At 52.9% G+C, this 17,004-nt stretch overlaps 1 protein-coding gene across 4 annotated transcripts in view; it reads right to left on the reverse strand.

Moving 5' to 3' along the window:
• LOC102452466 (galactosylgalactosylxylosylprotein 3-beta-glucuronosyltransferase 1) overlaps positions 1-11,309 on the reverse strand; it is a 70,111-nt gene extending 58,802 nt beyond the window's left edge. For all 4 annotated transcript variants that reach the window (XM_075909386.1, XM_075909384.1, XM_075909383.1 and 1 more), the window contains exon 1: positions 10,558-11,309. The gene's annotated coding sequence lies outside the window, so the exon portion shown is untranslated. The remainder of the gene's footprint in view (positions 1-10,557) is intronic.
• Between the last annotated feature and the right edge of the window lie 5,695 nt (positions 11,310-17,004).

The following is a 17,004-nucleotide window of genomic DNA, read 5'->3' on the forward strand; positions in this document are numbered from 1 at the left end:
TTGTGCTTCACCAGTTGGTTTAACCTAGGGCCTGGCCCCTCTGTGGCCTGGGGGCCCACTACAACTGTGGGCACCCACCAGCCCCTCTGCAGCTGGGGCTGCTGTAGCCCGGCATGGCTGGCCGCTGCCGGAGCAAGGGCTGGTTAACCAGCAAATGTACTGGTAAGCCTCATGCTTATTGGTATGCTTACCGGTCAACCGTTTAACGTCCCAGCATTGAAGGCAATAGGAGTTTTGCCTCTGACTTTACTGAAAGCTGGATTAGACCCTGGACTGTGCTGGTTTTATGTTATCATAATGCTGCAAATGTTGTAAACCCTCTGAGCGTAAGACAAATCCTGCAGTAGGCATCCAAATCTCCCCAGATTCCTACTTAGCTCTTTGCATCTATCCATTCATGAAATCCAGACCAGACCCTCTCAGTCCTGCCTTTGGCCATTTCCAAGCTGAGAGAAGGTGAATGAAACAGGGTGGGTGAAGCTTTTTCCTTCCCTGAACTAACCCACTTCTCTGTCAGGTGCCAGTCCAGGGAGCAGAGGAAGAAACTAGGCTGCTTGCAGAGATGCTTAAGAACTAACATCCTGTAGAATGACTGAGGTCAGGCCAGGGGGGTGAGACTCATGTAACTAAGGGTAACAGTTATGCAAATCAGTATACAATTGTACAGTAATGAAATGGTTGGTGCAGGGGACAGGGGGAAGGAGAGGTTCTGTTCCTCACTCAAGTCATGGCACTCTCTATGCCTCAGTGTCCTACCTTTAAAATGGGGATAATAATAGTAATTATCCACCTGGGGAGGCTAAATTAATGCCTGGTGAAAGGCACCTAAGGACAGTAAAGGATTATTGCAACCCGGCTCTGTATGTAAGGCTTTAGGGGCCGGGTGCTGAGGACAGGACTTTAAACTCCAGTTTCCATACTTCACTGAATAGAGAACCAGCTGCTGGTATTTCAGAGAAGGGATGACAGAGCTTAAGGGGTAACAAGAGCAGGGAATTTTTATGTGGGACTTTTGAGAACTCTGCCCGTGGGCCCTGTAACAGCCCAGGGTTGAAGCGGGATTATTCTCAATTAAAATTTGAAGCAGTGCATTCCGGTGGGGGAACTGATGAGTGCCCAGCCTTTTAAACATTTCTCAATGCTGCTCCCATCAACCCAGCAGCCAAAATGCCCTGGCTTGCTGTTGCCACATTATGCCCTGTAAGTAGGAGAAAATTCCTAGAAATTAACTTTCCCTTCTCTGGTCTCATCCTCAAGTCATGCCAAAGGGACAGCTGCTCCATTTAGCGATAAGAAACCCTCCTGTGCACATGAGAAAGGACGAGTTAAAGCACTTGATTGGGACTCAGCAGACCCGGTCCAATTCCTAGCTTTGCCGTAGATTTCCAGTGTCATTATCAGGAAAGTCACCTCCTTTCCAGGCCTCAGTTAACCATCTGTAAAATGGCACCAATGATGCTTCCTTTGTCTGCCTTGTCTATGAATATTTAAGCTAGTTGATGCAGGCACTGTGTGTATGTACAGCACCTATCACCCTCTTCTCAGCTGCACCTTGATACGCCACAGTAAAACAATTATCATCGCAGACTAGAATAAGAGCTTGCCCCGGGTTAGCGATGGCCAGTTAACCCTTTCCTACTGAAAATCAACCTATCAGCTGTTCTTAACATAAGTACAGCAGCTGAGGAGCCGATCTACCAAAGCTCAAGTCTCACCCGTCTACAGAGGAACTGCCCATAGCCAAGTAGCAGACCTGCTTGCGCAGAGGATTGAACGAGAAACCCAACACCAACAGGCTAGCAGAGCCATTCCCTGGCTCCGGCTCTAACAGCTTTAGTCAACTGGAGCTGCTCTGCAATTTCGCCTTTTATTCCAGTCTGAGACCTAGACTTATTTCCCCTGAGATTTCCAATGTCCCAGGGCTGAGTGAACGGCCAGGCTGTCTCAGCCAGCTGGGTTTATAAGAAGGGTTCTCCTTTGTCTTCTAACCAACACCAAAGTCTGCCCCTTGTCGGGGCGGGGCAGCTTGCGTGTTCTTATGATCCCAGGAGCTATGCTGGCAAGAGCGTAGTGCTCCTGGTAGGTTCAAACAAGCCGGAAAGTCGGGGAGGAGGGAGGAGCCAGACTAAGCATGCACACCAGGACTGGGGGTTTGGCTAAGGGCTCACAACCCTGACCTAGAAAAAGCTTTTGTTATGGAAAAAGCAACAAAGAATCCTTCTCAGCTGTGTGTGACGGCCTTCTAGAGTCACTGACAGTGGCCTGTATGACTGAAGCTGGCCAGAGACAGACAGAAGCGGAGGACCTTTGGTGCTGCCCTATACGCCAGTGGACGTGAAGGGCGATGATGATGAAACACCAAAGCGGATTTGACTGTTTCCCCAACCCCCCTGAATCCTGCCTTTGGTGGAGATCGGTACCCGCGGGGAAAGGATAACCACATACGGCCGGTGTGTGCTGAGCATAGCTCCTGCTGGCTGGGGGGTTCCACTCAAATATCACAACTGCCCTTCCACCCAGAACTTTGCTCTGGAACCCAGAAGCAGACTGCGTTTGCTCTTTCACTGAGTTGCCACGTGCAGGTGGATTTCGAGTTCTGATCTGCTTTCTCTCCACCCTCCACTTCCACCCTCATTGCCACCCTCATTGCCACCCTCATTACCATGAGCTGTCCCCCACGGCCTGTGCTGCAGAGCACGGGACATCTGGGGAAATGTTCAGAGCAGGTTTGGGAACTGGGAGCTTCCCCTCTTGGAATAGAATCTTAGAACCATAGAGCTGGAAGAGACCTCACGAGTCATCAAGTCCAGCCCCCTGCCCAAGGCAGGACCAATCCCAACTAGGGCCCTGTCAAGCCAAGACTTAAAAACCTCTAGGGATGGAGATTCCACCCCCTCCCTAGGGAACCCATCCCAGTGCTTCCCCACCCTCCTAGTGAAATAGTTTTTCCTAATATTCAACCTAGACCTCCCCCACTGTAACTTGAGACCATTGCTCCTTGTTCTGCCATCCATCACTACTGTGAACAGCCTCTCTCCATCCTCTTTTGAACCTCCCTTCAGGAAGTTGAAGGCTGCTATCATATCCCCCCTCACTCTTCGCTTCTGCAGACTAAACAGACCCAAATCCCTCAGCCTCTCCTCATAGGTCATGTGCTCCAGCCCCCTAATCATTTTGGTCGCCCTCCGCTGGACCCTCTCCAATGTGTCCACATCCTTCCTGTAGTGGGGGGCCCAGAACTGGACACAGTATCCAAATGTAGCCTCACCAGAGCTGAATAAAGGGGAATAATCACTTCTCTGGATCTGCTGGCAATGCTCCTCCTAATGCAGCCCAATATGCCATTAACCCTCTTGGCTACAAAGGTGCCCTGTTGACTCGTATCCAGCTTCTCATCCACTGTAATCCCCAGGTCCTTTTCTGCAGAACTGCTACTTAGCCATTCAGTGGATCTCCAGGGCACAGTGCAGACTCTGCCACCCCCAGCTCGCTAGAAAAGGACCACTGACCAGAGAGCTATGGAGCCCTATTTCCCCACAGCAATTGAGGACCTTAAATACCTCCTGTTTCTCTTTGGGAAGGCTGAAACTGCCTCACCGAGTGCTGACGAAGTCTGTGTTAGCCTGCGTGTGAGCAAGGGACTGGGGTGCAGCAGCTGGCAAATTGCTGAAAGACATGCTGGTTCCCAACACCAGCCTTCTCAGGGGTGGAATGTGAAGAGTCTAGAAACCCATCATTAGCAGCGAGGCAGGATGACGCATCTGCAGAAGAGATGGACAGATTCGAGGTCTGCATTTCTTGGCTAGGGAGCTGCAGATCACAGACCAGTCATGCAGGCTACAATGCGCATGTGAGTCTCTATATGCATTAAGTGCCCGTGCAAACACATCCTGGGGTGCACTGCAGCGTGTGCATGCATGTTGAACACATGGACAAGTACATATACATGCCACATGGTGCACATCTGAATTTATCTGAGGGGATGCATGTTGCAAAGACATGCATCAAAATGTTTATGCGCATGGATTCGTGTGGGAGGTACATATCACTATGTGCTTGTGAACACACATGGGATTATGTTTGCTTGTATATAAACATTTGGATGAGCAACTCTGACCAATATTTAGTGCCATTCTTATATTTCTCCCAATGGAGGGAAGAAACAAACAAGACAGACTAAATTTGCTGAAGTTATGGGCCAAAGACATCAGAGCTATTTAATGACAACCTGTCAGAATTGCTGATTTTCCATAGACAACTGAATGAATTATTAAATTAACCATGCTGCTCAAAAGACACCATATTAATGGCTTCTGGAAAGCTTGTCCACATACTGAATGTACCAAAAGGATGATGGAGCAGTCTTATCCCTGCCAGGGTCTTACTCCTCCTTGCAGGTTTCATTCAGATTAGGTAAAACGTTATAGAAGGGATTTTTCTACATTTTTTCTTTCCATCCTTCTACAGCATCTTTCAGCTGAGGCTTTCAGATCATTTACAGACATTAAATTAATTCTCCTAATCCCCGTATGAGTGTATCATCATTTCAAATGTGGGGAAACTGAGGCAGACATAAAAAGGTACGTGCACAAGATCACATGGTAAGTCAGTGACACAGCTGGCAATAGAATCCGGGTGCCCTGTCTCTGCCTTTTGTGAGCCACTAGGTAATTGCTTCCTCTACCATCTCATGTTTCTTCCATTTCCTTTCAAAATGGATTGGAAAACCTCGCCCCTGTGAGTGGCTAAGGCAGCTCTCACACAGCCGGCTCTGGGGGCCCCGATTCCTGAGGCTCTCTAGAAGGGGTGCAGGGAGAGCGCACAGCTTCAGGAGAAGGGCTGTGCCTGTGGAATTCCGTGCAATCATTTTGCAGCCAGCTAGACACCATTGGAGGAAAGATACTCCCCCACTAACCCCAGCATATAGAGACTCTCGAAGCAATACACAGGCCTGTCTGACCAGGGAGTAGAGGAAGTGACACCTCATTAACTGGCACAGAGGCTCATCTGGGTGGCAGCAATGGGCTGTTGTGGATTTAATTGAAACTCCATCGTGCATGTGTGATTCACACCCTGGTGAATGTATTAGAGCATGAAGGATGCACCAGACTGGGCACTAAGCAGCGTGCTGCACTCATGCACGCGCGTGCACACACACAGAGTCCTGCTACTGCAGTTTAGAGCCGCTATCTGTCACTCTAGGCTGAGAACAGGTCTATCCCCTACCCACGAGGGGTGCAGAAAGCGCGGAGGCACTGCAGAGAGGGTGATGGACACAGTGAAGCACGTCGACTTGCAAAGGTTCTGGGGCTCCCAACCTTGGAATGCCTCATCCTGCTCTGGAGGGGGAGAAACTGGGGGAGGGAGAGCAGAGAATAAGCAGATCCCTCCCAAGCTCTGGACCAGACTAACACAGAGCCCCAGGTTCATGTGCCCACGGGAAGCTGTCTTTGCTGAATTCCTCATTACAGAACTTTGTTTAGAGCCCCAATGGCCAGGGTAGGCCCAGTCAAGAATAGGACGAGGACAGCCCACTAGAACCTCACTGGGAAGAAGAAGAATCCCAGGAGCTCGCAGGATTTGCTGGCCTAAATCAAACCATTGGGCTAGCTCATCTGGTACCCTGCCTCCTGCAGCGGCCAATACCTGATGCTTCTCAGATGCCCCTTCCTCTGTCCGGCTGTACAATCCAAGGAAATGAATTGCCCTATTCCGAGGACACTCTGAAGCATGAGACTGGAATCCAGCCTCCTGTATCAGAGCTTGTAAATCAGCCAGCCCCTTTAAAAATCCCAGCTGCTTCTGTGTGAGTAGGCAAATTCCACAGACCGCTGACTGTACACAGTGCAAAGCCGTGTTTGCTGTTAAGGAATGGATATGATTTAGGCTGACTGTTGGAAAAATATTTCTCACAAGTGAGGTCTAGGAACTGGCAGAAGAATCGCCCCTAGGGAAGGGTTGAAATCCCCCTTGATTGGCTCATTTCAAACGTAGGTCGGATAGGATGCACAGAGAATAATCCTGCGTTGGCCAGGACGCAGAATGATTATTAACCTGCCAAAGGAGGGAGCGAAGCACAATGTTACTGCACATGAATTAATGGGGAGAGCAAGGATGCTCTTGTGGTTAACGCACAGAGGGGCAGAGGGGCAGGGAGATTGGGTTCCAGTCCCAGCTCTGTGCCTGTGACACCTGGCGGAAGTTGTTCTGTCTCTCTGTGTCTCAATACCCTCAGGGTGTGTAGCTCCCCTAAGGGACGTAGTCATTAGCGATGGGAAAACACTGTAATGCTACTGCAATGGGGAGAGGGCAAATAGCCAGATCGGAGTGTGGAGATGACAGGGCCCACCCTCCAATTTTAGCTCAAGCAAAATTGCTATTGGCCTAGGACATAGATGCTCTGGGATGTTCATTTCCAGCCTTCCCTTGACAAGGATCGTCCCCCTCTTCGCTGTCCCAGATTTATATTCTGGAAGGCTGAGGCGTGGGAGTTAGGAGACAGTGGGGAGCAAAGACAAGTAACTCATTCAGAGTCTGTTCAAAGATAAACAGCACACGCTAACGGGAAAGGGGACCCAAGGAAGCTCCTATGCTGACCTTTCTGCTCAGAGTGAACACTGTTCCCAGCAGACACACAGCTTTAGAGGGAAGCCCTGCCAGATGCTCTCGCATGGCTGGGGAATCTAGCTTTCTCTGCACTTGCTGCAGATACTCCTTCCTCCCCACACCTGCGGGAACACAAACCCAGCCAGACTAAAGCAGACCTATGCCCCATCTCACCCAGTAGCCTGTCTCCAATAGCAGCCAGCATCAGACAGGAAGATCCTGCAGTTATGAGATAACCAGGCTACTTACCAGCCACTTGCCTGTCCTGGATAATTGGCTTTTTCTGTGTTATTAAATACCCCCATTCAAATGCAAGGCTCCTGCAGCTTTAGCTCCTCCTGACTCCCCAAGCAAATGCCTGGTATTCTGTGAAGGAGAGCTCTGGAGGAAGGGGCAGGGGTGGAGAGAATGCCTTGAGGCCTTTCCCCCCAAAGAAGGGGACTCAGATAGAGGGATGAAGTGTCCAAAAGGGAACGGAGGGAAGGGGGGAGAGGAAGGGAAAGACTTCTGGCAAGTCCACAGGAAAAGAAACCCTGGAATCCAGCCAGGCTCTGGGACTTGATTCATCACCACAGGACAAATGGACAGCGACACAGTGTGAACTTTATATTGTACCTTCTCTGCGCTCCAATTTTAACCTACCAACTGAAGGAGGCTTTGGGAGAGAAACTGGCTTTTGTCCAACTTCTCTGGAGCTGGCAGCGTAGGGGCAGGAATTACAGAGAGCAAGGGCCTTGCAAAAAGTCCAGAAGACAGAACAAATAAAAAAGAGCTCCTCAGAATGCAATACTTGCCCCAGTGTGTCCCTTCAACACCAACTCCTTCCACTTCCTATTGCTGCTTTAGTGCAATTAAAATGAGGATTCACAGGACAGCTGAGAAAAATCTATTTTCTCTTAAAAACCATCCCCTCTGTTTAAAGGGTGAGCTCTCCACAATTCAGATGTGCCTGAAAACCCCCTGTTGATCTCTCTCTCACACATTTTCTCTCCTCTCCCCACAAGGGAGGAGCCTCAGTCATTATGGGAATAGCAGCTCTCCCCCGTTATTGCTACAATTTGTCACAAATAATCCTTGCTTGCACTGCGCCATAAACAGCCCTTTGCATAGTGCGCACGAGACGCGCTCTTTGTCTTTGGAGCCGAGGCTGCAAGCTCTCTGGGACAAACACAAGACAGGGAACAGTACTGAGATAGGGGCAGAGTGTGAGGGGCAGAGTGTGAGGCAGGAGGACAAAGCAGAGTACCAAGGATGTCCCGCCAAAGGAAAAAAGGTTGGACAACTAAACCAGAGCTCACAGTAGCCAGTGGGAGTCTTACCTGGTAATACAGCAATGAGGGTTGTTTGAGAACCAAACCACTGGATCAGGCCTGGAGTGCATAAGAAGTAGGAGATGCTGCCAAGTGCTGGGAATGCTACTACACATGTGCTTTAGGGGACAGGAATGTCACTTCCCATCTTGGTATTGGGCACTTGCATGGGTAGTGGAACGGTGCAAGACCAACTCCATAAGAACGGTGCAAGACCAACTCGAACAGAGAGAGCTGCTTTTTTATTTTTATGGGGTTTTTTTGCCTTGGGAATACATAAGCACAAAGTGACGTCACACTCACCCTCCCAGCCCCCCAGCATGCAGAATCCAAAGGGGAGAGGACCTTTACCAACACCATGGGAGGTCTCATATAGACTCATAGACTTTAAGGTCAGAATGGACCCAGGTTCTGAGAAATGCTGCCCTTGCCCCAAATGTTCCTGCACGACCACCAGTTTACATGCTCTCTTCTTCATGGGGGCTTCCCTTTATTTTAATTATGAATTAAAGGCATCTTCCTTTCTAGTCTGCTTCTCTATACACAGGGCCTGAACCCCCCCCCCCCCAAAAAAAAATCAATTGCAAGCCTTCTATTGACTTCTGCAAGCTTTCAGTCAGGCCCTTGAAATGCTATTCTTAGGTCCTAATACGCTCTGCCATCCCCCTTCTGGCAATAAGTGCTCGCTGGACACAGCACATGGCAGGGAATGGATGCATGGACAAAACATGGGCATGGGAGTGGATGCAGCTCATGTCGGCTTTGCCCCCATAGTCTGGTATTATGCAAGCCGGCTCTCATTAAGGTATGGATGATGGGTTGCTGACGACTCCAGTTCACACCACTACCTTGGAAGGTTAGGACATCGACATCGTTTTGTTATACATTTCTAATTTTAGAGGGATTTGTAACGCAAAATCAGAGGGTGAAAAAAGTGCTCTGAGTCACCAGCCTTGGTATGAATTTACCCACATGCATATACAGACACACTCTAGCTCACACACCAATAATCAGGGGTCGAGAAGTGTAAGAGAGGAAAAGAAAATGACAGGTCAACTGCCTTTTCCCACTAGCTCAGGCCCTCCAGTGACTGCTTTGTGGGCCCTCGGTCCATATCAAGGACTAGACCGTTATGGTATAATTGTCTCATGTGCACAGCTAAAGCATTTAACCTTTTCATTGCCAGACCCCCCCCCCCTTCTCTGTGCTTCCGCACTGCCCCGTGAAAATGGAGCTTCCAATGGGTCTAAGTGGCATCTGTTTGCAGAATGATCTTGGCGCTTGGATAAACCAGAGCCACTGGGCAGTAGCTTTTACTCATCCCTGTTGAAAACTGGTTGCTATGGAAAGTGCAAGAACTTTTTTCCTCCCAGGATTTTTTCCAACCCTGCCAATGCTTACTCACATAAGTAATCTTTATGCATATGACCCCAGAGTCAAATCTTACCCACCTCACTCATGCCAGTGAGTAAAAGAGACTGCTTTCAAGGGCAAAGCAGGCAAGAATTGGCCCGGTCACTTAAAATAACCTACTTGTGTGAGCAAAGGTTAACCACTGTACATTTGTCACATCCTAGCCTCAAATGTAGACAGCACTACTGCATTTACACAAAAGCTAGTGATGCTCACTGCACAGCTACAAGCGATTCTGGATTTCTACAATATGCTGGTAGTCTAGTCTAAGGGATGTTGGACTAAACTCCTATGTTTGTCTTGAAACAATTACAGCAATCAACACCACTTCGGAGTTGCAGAAATCTTACACACCCTGGGAGCTGGGCCCCCAGGATCAATTCCTGTGAACAGGAGTCCCATCGAACTGCATTTGGGGGTGGCATCATATACCCCTTGTTGCTGCAACAATCTCTGCCGGCAAATCGAGCTGGGGGTCCCCTAGACAAACCGTGGCTTTCTGGGGCTTTGGTCCAGCTGGGTTTCATACCCACGCATGCTATGCTCATTCGGAGGCTTCTCCTAGGAAGGCTGGATTGAGTCCCCCCCCCTCCATCCCCGCTGCTGGTTCAAGTTGCCCTTTCTGCGCTGCCTGAGATGAAATGCTCCTTCCAGCAGCACGGAGCCGGAAAAGGAGCCACCGAGAGGGGCCCAAAGGGAGAAGACGGCTCTACGTATCCATCACCAGGCGCTCTCCCTTCTCCCACACCCTGGTCCCCAAACACACGGTGGCCCGCAGAGCCCTCGGCAGAGGCGAGCACTGCCCGGTCCCCAAGGCAGAGCGCTCTGAAAGCTTCTCCTTTCAGCCGGTCCACAAGTTGGCTCCCAGCAGAGCCGGCAAGAATGCCGGATCCCCCCCTCCCCCGCATTTCAGAGGAGGAGCCGGATTAAGGGAAGCGGCAAAGGATGCTCCCAGTGCCCCAGCCAGACCCGTGCACACGGGCTGCGCCCCCTGCTCTCCAAGACACCTCGCCGCGGGTGCGCCAAAAGCGGCGCAGCCCGGCCACGCCGGGGGCTGCTTCTCCGCTTCCCAGCAATGCCCCCCGGCACTCCGGATCCCCGCTGCACCCCCGCAGCCTTGCGCCCACGGTGCCCGAGCCGAGGGCGGCTGGAGGGTCCCCGGGTTTGCGCCCCCGCCCGCTGCCCGCGGCGCACAAAGGGACTGTGCCCAGCCAGGCGGGGGAGTTACCTTATCCCGGCAGCCTCTCTCCATGGCGAGCGGGGAAGCGGCTCCCGTTCATCCCTTAATCCTCGGGCACAGAGGCGCGATTGAGAGCGGCTCGTCCCCTGCGCGTGCCCCCCCCGGCTCCTCTCCGCCGCCGGCTTTGTCTGGGCCGCGGTGCGATCCGAGCGACCCTCCTCCGGCTGCTGCGCGCTCCGCTTCCCCGGGTCTGGCTCCGCAGCGCGGCTGGGGGGGGGGGGGGGACCGACAGCCCCCTCCCCCTCAGAGAGGAGGGCCCGCACGGCTGATGGTCGCTACCAATTTGTTGCACTTAGGCGGGGGGCAGAGCCGGGTGCTCCGCGGCCGCCCCCGGAGGAATGGGGTCCCCGCGCCCCGGCGCAGCCTGCGCCGCCGAGTTGGCAGCGGTGGGAGAACGCGGCTCCTGCTCCGCGCGCCGCCCAATGCCGAGAGAACTGGGGGTGCGGGGGGGGGGGCGCCGCTGGCAGAGGGGCCGCAGCAGCGGCGGCATCTGGGCCCCACCCCTCCGCTGGGAGCCCGAGGTGGGGGCTCCGGAGCGCAGTCCAGAGCCAGATCCAGCTGGAGCTGCTGCAGCAGCAACCCCCCCCCCCCCCCGGGTTCGCAATGGCTCTCAGCACCCCTGGGATGAGAACTTCTCGGCGCCCCTCCTCCACCCTCTTCCCCTCGCTGCTGGTGCCGGGCCCGAACTTCCCAAGCTGGGTCAGCCTGCGCCTTCGCAGGCCTTGGGTGGCACAGCCGGGATCTTCTCCCCGACTCCCTGTCCATCACCACCCCGGTCCTCCCTCTCCTGGCTCTTCCTGGGACGCACCCCTCCGCACATGGGGCCCGGAAGCCAGAAGGTGGAGCTGAAGTATAACTTTGCAAAAGAGGAGCACAGGGCAGAAGTGCGGGAGAGGCGGTTCTGCAGCTGGAGGCACAGGGCCGTGGGTAGGGAACGGAGGGACCATGTTTTGCCCAGGAGAACAGAGAGCAGCACCATGTGGCAATGTAGATACAAGCCACTTATGCACAGAAAGAGCCATTGATTCCGGCCAGCTCGCAGGGGCAGCTTGGGGGCGCACCGGACCCAGTGGGCAGGCAGGGAACTTCTCTCTTCACCCATAAACCAGCAGGCCACCAGATTCAGTGCCCTCACTGGCGTCATGGAGACAAGACTTCAGGGGGCAGCCTGCCAGCAGCACTACCAGCAGGGGCCTAGTTTTTCTCTCTGGAAAGCCCACCTCTATCTTCATGCTTCAGGGGTAGCAAGCACCTCCGGGACAGGACAGCGTCCGAGCGCTGCGCCAGACATCGGGGGAGGGGAAGAGCATTAAGGAAAAGGCACGGATCATAGAGGGAGGGAAGAGACACGGAATATCTTTCTAAGAGCCAAAGAAGAGCTCGGAGTAGCTTGAAAGCTTGACTGTCATCAACAGAAGTTGGCCCAATCAAATATATTCACTGACCCACCATGGTGTCCATAAAAACCATCAGGCAAAGGAAATTCACAATATACTTGTGGTTGTAATAGTAGCACCAGCAGGCCCCCTTGTGCTGCCTGCTGCACAGACACATAGAAAGAGACAGTCACTGTTCCACACAGCTTAGGCCTGTTGGGTGGGAGGGAAAGAAGCAGACGGACTAACCCTCGAAAAGCGGGTCCTTGGGGCAGAGATGCGAAAGGAAGGCAGGTGGCGTGATGCCCAGCTGAGTGCCCTACACATGAGACCGCACTGTCTTTCAGTAATGGGGAGAATTAGATACCCTGGGTGTCACGTGCACCAGCAGAAGCTGCCCTGGAGTTACTGGGACACTAGTAATTCACGTGGGAGCCAGTGTCCCCGCTAAGATTTTCCATTCATGAGCAGAGTGAGTTTTGTCTTGTGCACCAATATTGAGATCCTGTGCACTTGTGTGGATTGGTGGCACCAAAGATATAAACCCTCCCTTTTCCCCTCTGCTGCCCTGTCTCCCATCCTCCCCTCATCCTATCTGCTCCCCTGGTGCCTGCTGCCCCTACACCCCTCACCCTCCTCTGCTGGCCTGGCTCCAGCCCTTCTGGGACTCGCCACACCTCCCCATCCTCTCTGACCTCTTCCCTTCCCCCTGTGCCCACCCCTCCTCTAGCCTCCCTCTTAACATCTCCCTCTCCCCACCTGCCCTGCCTCTCTCATCTGCACTCTGGTGCCCGTCCCTCTCCTCCACTCCCCTCACCACCCTCTGCCCCAGTTCTCACACGTGACTTGCTCCATCCCCCACCTTCCTCATGCCCACCCCTCCTTTCAGCCTCTCTTCTCCTGGCACCACTCCTCCCCTTTCCCCGTCCTTCCTCTTGCCCCCATTGCCCCTCCCCTGTGCCCTTTCCCCTCATTGTCTCCTCTTGACCCCCAGTATTTGTGTCTCCTCCACCCTGCCGTTGGTGCCTTCCCCTTTCTTCTCCTGCCTTAGCCCCCTCCTCTCCCCTCAGCACAAGCCCCTTCTTCTCCTCACCCCACCCCACCTTCCCCTTAGTTATTCCTCTGCCCCTTCCCTTCTGCCTTCCTGACACCTACACCCGCCAGGCAGGACAGCACGGGGGGTGGCTGCCATGTGTGCCGGGGCTGGAGCCAGGGCCACGGTGCAATTTTTAGTACTGTGGCCCTGGCCCAGGAGCAGCTGCACCGCAGCCCAGCTCCAGTCCTGGCACACGGAGCAGCCACCTGCCACATGGCCTAGCCCTAGGAACAGCTGGGGCTGGGACCACATTACTAGAAATGGCACCACGGCCCCGGCTAGAGTCCTGGCACATGGTCCACACGGCAGGCAGCTGCCCTATGAGCAGGGACTGGAGCTGGGCCATGGTGCTATTTTTAGTACCAGAGCCCAGGCTCCAGCTCTGGCAGCTGCCATGCAGGCTCTCACCCACCATGTGGCCACTCCCCCAGGAAAAGTTGCGGCCCCAGCTGCACAGCTCTGCTGAGAGGGAGGGGCAGGAATGGAATTCTTGGTGCGTGCCCATGCAGGCACACACTTAACAGGGAATCCTGGTGGGAGCAGAGGGCCTTCTCCATGTCCAGGCTGGGTTGCCCACTGGTTAAAGTAGCACAAAGATGCCCCACCAACAGTTGCAACCTCAAGACTTTGCCTTGAAGACAGCAATATGAGTGCCACATCATCCAGATTCATAGATAAGCTACCCTGTCACAATGGAGGTCCGTGAGTTCTAGATCTTCTCTACAAAAGACGCAGGACCCATGCACAGGAAAAGGTAGCAGGCATGCACCTCCCAGCTCTCTGCACTATAGCAAGATTGGAACTTTAAGCACATCACCTTCATCTGCTTCTCTTCCCCCGTTTCCTCTCTCTGGAGTTCAGATGCAGTTTCCTATACCTCCATGAAACCGAAAAGGTGTCACTGAGTCAGCAGCCTGCTAATAGCCCAAGAAGAGTCTGTTCAGGCACCATTCAGGTAGATTAGTAACAAGAGCTAAGCTTTCACCTTCCTCTCGGTGGTCCAAACTCTGGAATGATGACTGAGGCAAAGCTAAGAGAAGTCAGTGCGAGTCTTGCCTGAATCCACTGTGGTTTTGTACTGGGGTGGAACAGAGATTGTGTGGAAGTGCAGGCCAAGGCCACATATGAACATTGCAAACTCTGCGCCACACAAGACGTGGGGGACCAGCAGGACGTTGGACTGACTAATGGAAACGGAGCCTTCTGTATCTGGGTCACCAGTTGAGCATCCACCACAGTCATAAATGGCACTAAGAAGACCCTCTTGTTGCCAGTCTCAGCAAAGAGGCCTGGGTTGAATGAGCCACTGAGAACAAGGTGTTCTTTTTGCATAGAGGCATTGTTCCTAGGGCAGGAGAGAAGTGTAATGGTGGGAGGGTGGCGTGCCAGGGAAGGTACCCATATGGTACCTGCTCCATAGTCTTCAGGGTGCCAATCCAGCATCTTTCACCAGGGCTAGAGAGGCTTCAAAAGCATTACGTACAAAAGGAAAACCCAGCCAGGGCAGCCTTTGCCCTGCTGCTTTTCCCAAAGAAAGTCCAGTGCTGGCACAGAAAAAGGACGTGGCTTCTGCCTCTGGGCGCTCTCATTTTCAGCAAGGTGCCTAGGGAGAGCTCAGCTCCGATCACTGTTCCTGTTTGGCAATTTTGTGCCAATTCAGCTGCTAATAAGGGTTTCGCTGAGCTCTGTTAAAAATTCATGATGTCCAATTACATCGAAAGGGCGGGTGCTGCCCTGGGAGCCAGGGGCATGTTTAAAAAGTAACTGGGGGTCGCCCTTATTAGGAGAGGGGTCTGTGGGGCATTCCACACAGCCGGCATGGTGCAGGCTTTCTGTGTGTGTGCAGGGTAAAGAGAGATTAGATTTTCTTTGGGGGAAATGGACAAATACATTGAAAATGGACTCATGCCACAAAGTCCAACTCTATATTTTGAGCACACAAAACTCTAACGCTCGTTGGATCTAGTCCTAATAGAAATAGCAAAGAGCTGCAAATTCAGGCTCAGCCCTGAGCTGGAGTCTCAGAAGACCCATAAAAGTGAAGGGTATTGAGACACGGCAGGCTAGCCCTGGCCTATTGCTAACCAGAAGGAAAACGGGCTGGGGGGCGGGGAGAGGGTGACAACCCGGCAAACTGAGAATTACAGGCTCAGGAATTCAGCTTGAGCTTGTTCCATGATCACGCAGCTGTGCAACGGTGCAGGGCTGCTGCTTTGCCATTCACCAAGGGTCTCTCTGTGAACCTTGCTGCACATCGACTGGCTCACACGCATGGTATTGTGTGCACCGTACGTGCGCTGGGGCCGCCTCTCGCAAAAGGCCAGACAGGACAAGACAGAGATGGGCAAGAAGAGGAACTCAAACAGTCTCCCAAGAGATGAAGGTGTAACGTGGGATAGAGGGGCAGAGGTTGTTTACCAAAGAGCAAGAGCTTTCCACACTGTACGTGAATCTGACCCAGGCAGTGTAGCAGTCGACAGCACAGTATTTACACGGAGCAACACTGGTTCCCTTCCCCCACCCCCATTCTTACTGTAACACAAATACCCTCAATAAAATATGCACCAAATTATATTTTGGGTGGATGCAATGTAAATTCAATTTCTTAAATGTCATTTTTAAAATATGAATGCTGTGCTTCTGGCTAGGTTTATGCAAGGTTTGGACTGGAGGCACCAGTAGGGTTGCCAGCTTTCTAATTCCAGAAGACTGAATATCCTTGCCCTGCACACTGCCCCACCCCCTCCTGAAGCCCCACCCCCTCCTGAAGCCCCCTTCCTTTCCCTCACATGCTCAGTTTGAGCGCAGGGCCAAACAGGCATATTTATTGCTTTGACAGATGAATTATGTTCACTTCAGATTTTATTTGTTACAGGACGCTAGAGCTGGCAGCAAAATAGTTTAAAAGGGTCATTTAAAAAAGAATGAAGTTTCACAAAGGTTTTCACGATTCTTTCCCTCCCCTCTTCTCATTTTTTGTAACCAGCTCCATGTGTTTTGTTCATTAACGCTATTGAAGTTGTTGTGGATGGGGAGGCAGAGGGAGGCACAAGGGGGCAGGTGCATGAGGATGTGGGGAGCACTGAGTGGAATGCAGCAGTGTATGGAGGTGATGGGGTGCAGGGCTGTGGGGGTGGCAGCTCTAGGAGGTGGAGAGGATGGGGAGAAGAGGAATACAGGCCTGGGATGGACAGGGGCAGGGAGGAAGGAGAGGATGCATTGGGGGAGGAATGGGACAGGAAGGGCTGCAGTGACTGGAATTGGGGGGTGGGAGAAAGGCTGCAGTGAGGGGGATGGGGATGCAGGCCAGTTCCCCGTACTCAGAAACAGGGATACACATACCTCACCTCACAGGTGACAGCGATGGGGCGCCAGACCGATCACAGTTCAGCACAGGGCACGCGCCCCTGCTCGAGCTCAGCCGCGCTAGGAGCGGGAGGAGAAGACGGCTGGACAGCAGCGGGAGAGGTGCTCCTGAGTCGCGCTAATTCCTCCCTGGCCTTGGCCCAGCCAATGAGAGCTGCACCTGTGGGCGGGGCAGCTCACAGGCCCTCCTGGCCACACCGAAAGTGAGGGACCAGACATGCCGGCTGCTTCCCGACCCAGGAGCCGTGTGGCACAACAGCCAGCCGGGAGCTTCCCCATGCAGTGACGCCAACTGGACAGTCAACAGTCAGCAGTGCTGATCAGAGCCCAGGATCCCTTTCAGACCAGAAGTTCTGGTCCAAAACCAGACACCTGGTCACCCTAAGCACCAGAAATCGCCAGCTAGACTAGACAATTGCTGGAGCAATCAGGCTCCTCGCTTGACAAACTGCCTATTCACCAGAGTGGTTCCTTCGTATGCTCTTTATAGTCCCCTCCCAGGCCCAATACCCCTGGAGGCAGTGTGAGAGCAGACAATCTCAAGAGCCCTGCAAATCCGCAGAGTCCTGCCTTACAGCCACCTCTGTGGCTGTGGAT

This window comes from Pelodiscus sinensis, chromosome 26 (genome assembly GCF_049634645.1).
Source record: "Pelodiscus sinensis isolate JC-2024 chromosome 26, ASM4963464v1, whole genome shotgun sequence".
In the NCBI taxonomy this organism is placed as follows: Eukaryota; Metazoa; Chordata; order Testudines; family Trionychidae; genus Pelodiscus; species Pelodiscus sinensis.